General features: G+C 37.8%; 1 long non-coding RNA gene across 1 annotated transcript; it reads left to right on the top strand.

Annotated features, from left to right (window-relative positions):
- Positions 1-296: 296 nt before the first annotated feature.
- Positions 297-10939, top strand: LOC120094355 (uncharacterized). The gene is made up of 3 exons (XR_005488704.1): positions 297-472; positions 2866-2947; positions 10777-10939. It is a non-coding gene; the product is annotated as an uncharacterized LOC120094355 (long non-coding RNA).
- The last annotated feature ends 710 nt before the right edge of the window (positions 10940-11649 follow it).

Raw genomic sequence — 11649 nt, 5'->3', positions numbered from 1 at the left:
TAGGGTCGTTCTGCAATCAGGGCAGAGGCAACCCCAGGAGCAAAGGCAAATACACTTCATACCGTTTTAGGGGTACAAATTACATCAGCAAGGTTACAGTTTAAACTTATTGGCTAAATATATTGACCTTTAAATCTATTGGCTAGTAAGTATGACATACATTCATGCTCTGTCAGGGAGATATCTTTGACTCTGTAGAGTGGGTGGTGGAGGATTCTGTCCCTATTGTGGTTATGATAATTCTAGAATGGGGTGTTTACTCAGCAAATTCTTGTGGAGCTCCCTAGCAGGAAGTTTCAAATACTTGAGTATTCTAAGATAGCTTTTGTCTGCTTGATGCTTGGTTCCCAGCAGGAAGTCCTAGGCACCTGGTGGTTTTGGGAAGCCGTAGGCACCTGATGTTTTCTAAGATAGTTTTAGTCTGCTTGATCCACACATTCCACACTTTCCAGCTTGTGACTATTACAAAAAGGTTGGTATGAAAATAGTGGAGCATGTGTCTTTGTTGTGTGTTGTAACATCATTTGGGTATATGCCCAGGAGTGGTATAATTGGGTTCTCAGGTAGTGCAATATCCAATATTCTGAGGAACCTCCAGCTGATTTCCAGACTGGTTGTACTAGTTTACAATTCCACCAACAATGGAGGAGTATTCCTCTTTCTCCACATTCTCGCCAGCGTCTGATCACCTGAATTTCTGATCTTAGCCATTCTGACTGGCATGAAGTAGAGTCTCAGGATTGTTTGGATTAGCATTTCCCTGATGAGTAAGGATGTTAAATATTTCTTTAGGCACTTCTCAGCCATTAGATATTCCTCCATTGAGAATTCTTTTTAAAGCTCTGTACCCCACGTTTGATAAGATTATTAGGCTCTCTGGAGTCGAATTTATTAAGTTGTTTGTATATATTGGATATTAGCTCTCTATAGGATATAGGATTGATATGAAAGACCCCCGGAGAGGACCTTTCCCTCAGGAGGAGTCCCAAGTGCCCAATGACCGAGCCGAGTCCACTCGGATGCAATCAGCAAGAGGGTTTATTGGAAAACACAGGTACCTGCGGGCACACAGTCTCTTCGGAGGACTTGCGCGCCCAGCAGCTCCAGCATGGGGCTTTTATAGGGATTGGGGAAGCAGAAGCGGGCATACAGAAGCAGATGCATAGTTACGGGGATTGGTGGATTCAAACGAGGCACATAGACATGTTCACATATGATTGGCTATTTCACATGATGAGGTAATAAGGTATAGCTACACACATTGGCAGGTTTGGGACGTCGTGGATGTCGGGGGCTGGGGGCTTATCTCTTCCTGCCAGGTGGACTGTGAGTCAGATCCGGTACTCCTGGTCTGTTCTGCATTCTTTTCCTTTTATGGTCTGTTAGTTCTAGCGGCAGGGCGGGGCTGCCTGGACTTGCTTTTCACAGTGTTTAGTCCTGAGGTTGTGAATTTTGAAACATACTCTTTTAACTTCATATTTTTAAACCTTAAATCTGTATAATTTTCCTTTCAGATAAAGATCTTTTCCCTCAACCAACATGCTGCTATTTTGTCCTAATGACATTGTCTTCTGTCTTACAGAAGCTTTCAAGTTTTATGAGGTCTCATTTGTCGATTCCTTATTTAGTGCATAAGTCATTAGTGTTTTGGTCAGGAAATTTTCCCGTCATGTGTTCAAGGTTCTTCCCCAATTTTTCTTCCATTAGTTTGATTGTATTTGGTTTTATGTAGTCCACTTGGACTTAAGCTTTTTACAGGGCAATAAGAATGGGTTGATTTGCATTCTTCTACATGCTGATCTCCAGTTGAAACAGCACCATTTGTTTAAAATGCTATCTCTTTTCCACTGGAGGATTTTAGATTCTCTGTCAGAGATCAAGTGATGTTAGCTGTGTTGTTCATTTCTGGGTCTTCAATTCTATTCCATTGATCTGCCTGCCATTCTGTACCAGTACTATGCAGTTTTTATCACTATTGCTCTGTAATACTGCTTGAATTCAGGGATGATGATTTCCATAGAAGTTCTTTTATTGTTGAGGATAATTTTCAAAATCCTGGATTTTTTTCTTGCCAGGAGCCAAGACCTCTTATAAACCCTCTATTTCAGGAATGTTCTCAGGAATGTTTCAGGCCCACTTTTATAGCCCATGTTTCTGGAAAACCTAGCCAGTTATCTGTTCTTATCAGTACATCTGAAATTTGCAGTCACAGAAACCAAAGGAACAATGAGAAGGTGGGGATGGATGGTGATGGATTGGTCTTGGGCCCTGTGTGACCTTCTCACTTGCTTGCCTTTAGAAGCCACTGCCCTGAAATAAAGTTCAAGAGCATGATCAGACAACTACTTGCTCACCTTTGCACCTCTTGTCCCCCATTCTTTCAATCCCATCTCAGGTCTCTGCTGAACCCCCTGTAGGTCTTGGCATTTTGTAATTCCACATGAATTTGCAAATCAATCTTTCTAACTCTATGAAGAATTGAATTGGAATTTTGATGGAGACTGCACTGACTCTGTAAATTGCTTTTAGCAAAATGGTCATTTTTCCTAATATTAATCCTGTCAATCCATGATCATGGGAGGTCTTTCCATCGTCTGAGATCTTCATCAATTTCTTTCTTCAGAGACTTGAATGACAAACCCAGCAGAGTCAGTCAATAGGTACCCCAGGGTAGAAGTGAGGATTGAAAAGAAAAAAAGACAAATAATCAACATTTAACATGACTCCAGCCAGTTCTGACCTAGAAATAGATATTTTACTTTCCAATCTGCATTTATTCCACTTTAAATACATAAAGAATGGTAAGATAAGTTCTGAGTTAAGGAACAAAAGGTAATAATCAAGACATTGTCAATACCTTTCTAGGGGCTGGTCAGGATGAGCAAGACAAAAGGACGGCCTCAGTTGCTTAACCTGAACCTGCTCTGAGCTTTGCATTAACTCAAATGTAAGTGTTTATAATAAAAGGCCATTTCCTGAGCCCAATCCCAAGCCAAACTCCTGCCCTGGGCTTCTTTCTTTTGTCCTGATAATATCAAATTCCCATCAAGAGTTTAAAAGCAAGTAGCCCAAAAAGGGCTCTATACACTCTTAAGTTCTTTTTTTTTCTCTCCATCTTTATTAATTTAGGTATTTCTTATTTACATTTCAATTGTTATTCCATTTCCTGGTTTCCAGGCCAACAACACCCAACCAGTCCCCCTCCCCTTCTACAGGAGTGTCCCCTCCCCATCCTCCCCCCATTACCACCCTCCCCCCAACAATCATGTTCACTGCGGGGTTCAGTCTTGGCAGGACCAAGGGCTTCCCCTTCCACTGGTGCTCTTACTAGGCTATTCATTGCTACCTATGAGGTTGGAGCCCAGGGTCAGACCATGTATAGTCTTTGCGAAGTGGTTTAGTCCCTGGAAGCTCTGGTTGGTTAGAATTGTTGTTCATATGGGGTCTCGAGCCCCTTCAAACTCTTCCAGTCCTTTCTCTGATTCCTTCAATGGGGGTCCCGTTCTCGGTTCAGTGGATTGCTGCTGGCATTTGACTATGTATTTGTTGTATTCTGGGTGTGTGTCTCGGGAGAGATTTATATATGGTTCCTGTCGGCCTGCACTTTTTGCTTTATCCATCTTATCTATTTTGGTGGCTGTATGTGTATAGGGCACATGTGGGGCAAGCTCTGAATTGGTGTTCCTTCTGCTTCTGTTCTATACATTGCCTCCCTATTCCCTGCCAAGGGTATTCTTGTTCCCCTTTTAAAGAAGGAGTGAAGCATTCGCATTTTGGTCATCCTTCTTGAATTTCATGTGTTCTGTGCATCTAGGGCAATTCAAGCATTTGGGCTAATAGCCACTTATCAATGAGCGTATACCATGTGTGTTTTTCTGTGATTGGGTTACCTCACTCACGATGATATTTTCCAGCTCCATCCATTTGCCTATGAATTTAATAAAGTCATTGTTTTTGGTAGTTGGCTAGTATTCCATTGTGTAGATGTACCACATTTTCTCTATCCATTCCTCTGTTGAAGGACATCTGGGTTCTTTCCAGCTTCTGGCTATTATAAATAAGGCTGCTATGAACATAGTGGAACACGTGTCTTTGTTATATGTTGGGGCACCTTTTGGGTATATGACCAACAGAGGTATATCTGGGTCCTCAGGTAGTTCAATGACCAATTTTCTGAGGAATCTCCAGACTGATTTCCAGAATGGTTGTACCAGTCTACAATCCCACCAACAATGGAGGAGTGTTCCTCTTTCTCCACATCCTTGCCAGCATTTGCTGCCACCTGAGTTTGTGATCTTAGCCATTCTAACTGGTGTGAGGTGGAATCTCAGGGTTGTTTTGATTTGCATTTCCCTTATGACTAAAGATGTTGAACATTTCTTTAGGTGTTTCTCAGCCATTCGGCATTCCTCAGCTGTGAATTCTTTGTTTAGCTCTGAACCCCATTTTTTTAAATAAGAATATTTGTCTCCCAGCAGTCTAACTTCTTGAGTTCTTTGTATATTTTGGATATAAACCCTCTATCTGTTGTATGATTGGTAAAGATCTTTTCCCAATCTGTTCATTGCCATTTTGTCCTAACAACAGTGTCCTTTGCCTTACAGAAGCTTTGCAGTTTTATGAGATCCCATTTGTCGATTCTTGATCTTAGAGCATAAGCCATTGGTGTTTTATTCAGGAAATTTTCTCAAGTGCCCTTGTGTTCAAGATGCTTCCCCACATTTTCTTGTATTAGTTTAAGTGTATCTGGTTTGATGTGGAGGTCATTGATCCACTTGCACTTAAGCTTTATACAGGGTGATAAGAGTGGATCATTCTACATTCTTCTACATGATGACATCCAGTTGAACAGACACCATTTACTGAAAATGCTATCTTTTTTCCATTAAATGGTTTTGGCTCCTTTGTCAAAAAACCAAGTGACCATAGGTGTGTGGGTTCATTTCTCAGTCTTCAATTCTATTCCACTGGTCTATCTGTCTGTCTCTGCACCAAAACCATGCAGTTTTTTTTTTTATCACTATTGCTCTGTAATGCTCCTTGAGTTCAGGTATAGTGATTCCTCAGAATTCCTTTTATAGTTGAGGCAATCAATTTTTAGCTATCCTGGGATTTTTGTTATTCCAGATGAATTTACAAATTGTTCTGTCTAACTCTCGGAAGAATTGGATTGGTATTTTGATGGAGATTGCATTGAATCTGTAGATCGATTTTGGTAAAATGTCCATTTTTACTATACTAATACTGGTAATCCATGAGCATGGGAGATCTTTCCATCTTCTGAGATCTTCCTCAATTTCTTTCTTCAGAGACTTGAAGTTCTTATCATACAGATCTTTCACTTGCTTGGTTAAAGTCACACCGAGGTATTTTATATTATTTGGGACTATTATGAAGAATGTCATTTCTTTAGTTTCTTTCTTAACTTCTTTCTCTTTTGTGTAGAGGAAGGTTACTGATTTATTTGAGTTAATTTTATACCCAGCCACTTTATTGAAGGGGTTTATCAGGTTTAGTAGTTCTCTGGTGGAACTTTTGGGATCACTTAAGTATACAATCATATTGTCTGCAAATAGTGATATTTTGACTTCTTCCTTTCCAATCTATATCCCTTTGATCTCCCGTTGTTGTCTGATTGCTCTGGCTAGGACTTCTAGATCTATATTGAATATGTAGTGAGAGAGTGGGCAGCCTTGTCAAGTCCCTAATTTTAATGAGATTGATGCAAGTTTATCTCCATTTAGTTCAATATTAGCTACTGGTTTGCTGTATATGGCTTTTACTATGTGTAGATATGGGCCTCGAATTCCTGATCTTTTCAAGACTTTTGACATGACAGGGAGTTGATTTTTTTAAAATGCTTTTTTAGCATTTAAAGAGATTGAAAGACCCCCAGAGCAGGGAGACCCTCATTCAAGTCTCAGGATGACACTACCCGCCAAGAACTCATGAGAGATCATCCTTGCTGTAATCATACAAGGTTTATTGATAGGAACAGTGCACTGGAGTCAAGACTTGAATCCCATGCAGGGGTAGAGTGGTTCGACTCCGAGTAGCTGGGAGAAGGGGTATTTTAAGACAGAAACTGCAACCCAAGGGGGTAGGGATGGCATCATTGGAAAATGTCGATAACATCAGTGAAAAATCACAAGGAGAAGCTTCCTGTTTTTCAAGATTGTAAACTAACTTTATGGTCAACTAGTGCCTGAGAGAGAGTTTCTGAACTGGCTGGTATAATCATCAGTTCTTTGGTCAGTCAAGTTCCTGAAACAGTTACTGAACTGCCTGTTCATTTTTGGCTCTACACTGTTTGCTAGGGGGTCTGAATTTTTCATGGTCCTTCAAGATGATCATGGGTTTTATTTACATTTTACAAAGTGAATTAAGTTGATGGATTTCTATATATTTAACCACCCCTGCATCCCTGGGATGAAGCCCATTGATCATGATGGATTACTCTTTTGATGTGTTCTTGGATTCAGTTTTCAAGAATTTTATTGAGTATTTTAGTGTCAGTATTCATAACGAAAACTGGATTGAAGTTCTCTTTCTTTGTTGTGTCTTTGTGTGCTTTAGTGTAATTGTGGCTTCATAGAAACAATTTGGTAGTAGTACTCTTTCCATTTCTATTTTTGGGAATAGTTTGGACAGTATTGGTATGAAGTCTTTTATGGAGGTCTGATAGAATTCTGCACTAAATCCACCTGGTCTTGGGTCTTTTTGTGGTTGGGAGATTTTAATAACTGATTCTATTAATTTAGGGACTGTTATTAAAATGGGACTGTTAGATGGTTTATCTGATCCTGATTTAACTTTGGTACCTGGTATGTGTCTAGAAAATTGTCCATTTTCATACAGATTTTCCAGTTTTCTTGAATATAGGCTTTTGTAGTAGAATCGGATAATTTTTTGAATTTCCTCCGATTCTGTTATGTCTCTGTTTTCACTTCTGATTTTGTTAATTTGGAAACTGTCTCTGTACCTTCTCGTTATTCTGGCTAAGGGTTTATCTGTCTTGTTGATTTTCTCAAAGAACCAGCTACTGTTTTCGTTGATTCTTTGTATAGTCCCTTCTGTTTCTACTTGGTTGATTTCTGGCCTGAGTTCTGCCTTCTACTCCTGTTTGTTGTATTTGCTTCTTTTTGTTCTATAGCTTTTAGGTGTGCTGTAAAGAAATTCATGTATTCTCTCTCCCTTTTGCTTTTTGGAGGTACTCAGAGCTATGATTTTTCCTCTTACTGCTTTCATTATGTCCCATAAGTTTGGGTATGTTGTACCTTCATTTTCATTAAATGCTAAAAAGTCTTTAATTTTTTATTGCCATTTTTGTTTTGATTGAGTACCAGCATTAGTGCACAGTGAACTGAGAGGATGCATGTGATTATTTCTATCTTCTTGTATCTGTTGAGACCTGTTTTGTGACTTATTAAATGGTCAATTTTGGTGAAGGTACAATGAAGTGTTGAGAAACAGGTATATTCTTTTGTTTTTGGATGAAATGTTCTATAAATATCTGTTAAATCCATTTGGTTCATAACTTCTGTTAGTTTCTCTATGTGTCTGCTTAGTTTCTCTTTCCATGACATGCCCATTAATGAGAGTGGGGTGTTGAAATCTCCCACTCTTAACGTGTGATGAGCAATTTGTGCTTTGAGCTTTAGTAAGATTTCTTTTATGAATGTAAGTGCTTTTGCATTTGGAACATAGATTGAGAGTTTATCTTGGTAGACTCACCTTTGAAGTGTCCCTCCTCGTCTATTTTGGTAACTTTTGGTTGGTGGTCAATTTTATTTGATATTAGAATGACTACTCCAACTTATTTCTTCAGACACTTTGCTTGAAAAATTGTTTTCCATCCTTTTACTCTGAGGTCGTATCTATCTTTGTCATTGAGGTTTGTTTTCTGTATGCAGTAAAATGCTAGATCCTCTTTTACTATCCATTCTGTCAGTCTATGTCTTTTTATTGATGAATTGAGTCCATTGATAATAAGAAGTATTAAATATGGTGATTGTTGTTTCATGTTATTTTTTTGTTGTTAGAGGTGGAATTATGTTTGTGTGTCTCCCTTCTTTTTGTTTTGTTTCAAGAAGATTATTTTCTACCTTTTTCTAGGGTGAAGTCTCCCTCCTTATGTTGGAGTTTTCCATCTATTATCCTTTGTAGGGCTGGACTTACTCAAACACACTGTTTAAATTTGGTTTTGAGATGTAATATCTTGGTTTTTCCATCGTTGTGTTCTCTTAGGGTCTGTATCACATCTGCCCACAATCTTCCTGCTTTCATAATCTCTGTTGAGATGTTTGTTGTAATTCTGACAGGTCTGCCTTTATATGTTACTTGACATTTTTTCTCACTGCTTTTAATATTCTTTCTTTGTTTTGTGTATTTGGTGTTTTGACTACCATATGATGGGAGTAATTGTTTTTCTAGTCCAATCTATTTGGAATTCTGTATGCTTCTTGTATGTTTATGGGCATCTCTATGTTAGGGAAGTTTTCTTCTCGAATTTTGTTGAAGATTTTTACTGGCCCTTCAAGTTGACAGTCTTCTCTCTCTTCTACACCTATTTTCCTTAGGTTTGATCTTCTCATTTTGTCCTGGATTTCCTAGATATTTTGGGTTAAGAGCTTTTTGCATTTTTCATTATCTTTGATGGTTGTGTCAAGGTGTTCTATGGTATCTTCTGCCCCTGATATCTTCTCTTCTCTCTTTTATATTCTATTGGTGATGCTTGCATCTATGACTCCTGATCTAGTTCCTAGGTTTTCTATCTCCAGGTTGTCTCCCTTTAAATCTTTGATGGTTTTGTTCAATTTCTTCACCTATTTGGTTGTGTTTTCCTCTAATTCTTTAAAGATTTTTGGGTTTTGTCTTTAAGGGCTTCTAATTGGTTACCTTTGTTTTCCTATATTTCTTTAAGGGAGTTATTCATTGCCTTCTTAAAGTCTTTATTATCATCATGAGATGTGATTTCAAGTCCAAATCTTGTTTTTTTGATGTGTTTGAATACCCAGCATTTGCTATGGTGGGAGAACTGGGCTCTGATGATGCCATGTATTCTTGGTTTCTGTTGCTTTGTTTCCTGTGCTTGCCTCCTGCCATCAGGTTTTTCCCTTGTATTTGCTTGTCTTGCTATCTCTAACAGTAGCTTGACCCTCCTGTAAGCCTGTTTGCTTTCAGCCAAATATGGGAACAGAGAGCTGCTCCTGTGTTTGGGTGTCTTGAAGTCTCCTGTCATGATGCTTGGAGTCGAAGAGTTGATCCTACCTCTGTTCTCAGGTGTGTCTGTGCTCCATGTGCCTGTCTTTCAGCTCTGGGCTTAGGCAGAAACCAGATGGGTCCTGTCCCTGACTGATTCTATGTTCCTGTATTCAGAGGGCACTAGGCAGGTTCCTCTTGGGCCAGGAATGTGAGCAGATGTGAAGGTCTCCCCTGAGCTCTCGGGATTGTCTGTACTTCTGAGAGTCCAGCTCTCTCCCACTTGGGATTTTGGTACAGAGCTTCAGAGTTCTTTAGTAGCACATTTTCGCAAAATTTCTTCCCTAATTGTTCTCTATTCTATTTGTCATCCTATTTCTGCAATAAACAGTCTTACTATATGCTGTTTCTTTTTTGGTGAGATTGACATTAGGAACAACAAAGAAAGCAATACTTTATTTTGTAAAATAACAAAAGTTAATTTACACACCCATACAACCCAGCAAGATTAAATAGAAATAGGTGACAAATGGGCCATTTTCAACCTACGTGTGATATATATATATATATATATATATATATATATATATATATATATGAAAGCTGACATTGTCATTCAACATCACTGGAGTATAGAACCAGTAGTGAAGCTGTTATTTGATGGTAGCAAGTTCCAAAATTTGACTGATGTACATTCTTCTCCCAAACGTTCTTTAAGTTATTGATCCTCTGCTTCAAACATGTGACATAGATACATTACTGTTGGAAAAATTGACATTTTGGGGAAAGTAATGGTAGTTTCATGCTTGAATGTAAGACCATGTAAAAATAGAAGATATATTCCTGTGGTAAATAAAATGTTCTTTTTATTAAAAATGTTAGTTCCATGTATGTATTATAGGGAGTGGTTTCCTATTGAGACAAGAATATATATCAATGGAGAATTCATTTTCTTTTCTTAGTGATAATTTTGCCTACTATGATTATTGTCTGAGCATAGGGAAAGTAGTTTCATTCAGGAAAAATAAAATTGTTTTCTGGCCATAATAAAAATAAATTAAAAAACCATGTGTACATGTTAATTCAAATGTATAAATGGAACATTTTATGGCAAGCACTGAAGTAGTTCTCATGAAGAATGAGCAGCATACATCTTGACTTTTTCTGTCAATATCACAGCAATGGAATTTAAAAACAAAACACTTAGGGAATCACACACATATTATTCCCTAGAATATGTTGATAATAGAGGTACATGGGGTACAGAGAAACTGGCACAAACTTAAGAGAAAGGGGATTGAAATGGATTCTTGATAATAGCTGAGATGAGTTTTCAAATATGTAAGAATAACTTTGAAGACAGAGATGTGAAAGAAAGGAAAAGAGAATCCAGTTTAAGGATAAAACAAAAAATAAGGATAAAAATAAGACATATTGAATACACAAACAGTTCAAATTGTTAAGAGTGTGAGAAAAGGGTTAAATGACTTAATAAAATGTAGTAATAAGAGGTATAAACAGATCTCAGAACGGGGAACCTTATTTATCTCATTAGAGTTCATATTCTCATCTTAGGTAGACCACAAGACTGTGTAGACTCTGGGATCCAAGACTTTAATGATGGAAAAGAGGAAGCCAAGAAACCAAGAACAAAATCACATACCAATGGAATTGAGGCCACCCTGGAAGGTTGGCTATTAGGTCTGCTAAAACATATTTATTAAAACATATGGTGTGATCCCACTTTAGTCAGTCTCAATAGTTGATTCCTCAAAATTCTGCAACCAAGAGAAAAAAAAAAGCAGGTATCTAGACTGTCTACCATCAAACACAGTTCCAGTCAGAATTTCCTTAAGCCCTGAAATTTCTGAGCATATAGATAGGACAACAACTGCTAAAGCTAGGTTTTTTGGAACTTGCCCATTATTAAAATTTCCTTCCCCCCACAAAGGAAACAACATTGGAAGTCAGAAGGAAGCAGTTTGACGAGAATGATACCCTATTTTCAAAAATATAGAGTGCGTGGGTTTTGGTTGTTTGATGAGTGATAGATATTTACTGACACTTTAGAAGTTGGTTACATGTTGTTAATGGTCAGGGAGAAAACAAAATAAGGGAAGTTAGACTCAAGGGTTTCTCTTTGGTTTTCTTTTCTTCATGCTTCTTTCTTATATAATGTTAAAGATGGAGATTCAAGAAAATGGGGCATACAATGAATAACAATTCCTATTAATACAGGAATAATAAAAATAAAGGGTAGATTATTGAACTATAGAGCTATAACTAGAGAAAATTGCACATTAGTATAGATCTTTGTATATTGATACAAAATTAAAGTTATATTTGGTTAAACTGTTATAGATCTTTATATGCTTACATAATTAAGATTATATTTGGTTACAAGGTACTATATATCAACTCCTTTTAAGTTATTATGCCTAATTAATT

The sequence above is a fragment of the Rattus norvegicus genome, chromosome 8, assembly GCF_036323735.1.
Source record: "Rattus norvegicus strain BN/NHsdMcwi chromosome 8, GRCr8, whole genome shotgun sequence".
In the NCBI taxonomy this organism is placed as follows: domain Eukaryota; kingdom Metazoa; phylum Chordata; class Mammalia; order Rodentia; family Muridae; genus Rattus; species Rattus norvegicus.
This window is presented reverse-complemented; position numbering and strand designations above follow the sequence as displayed.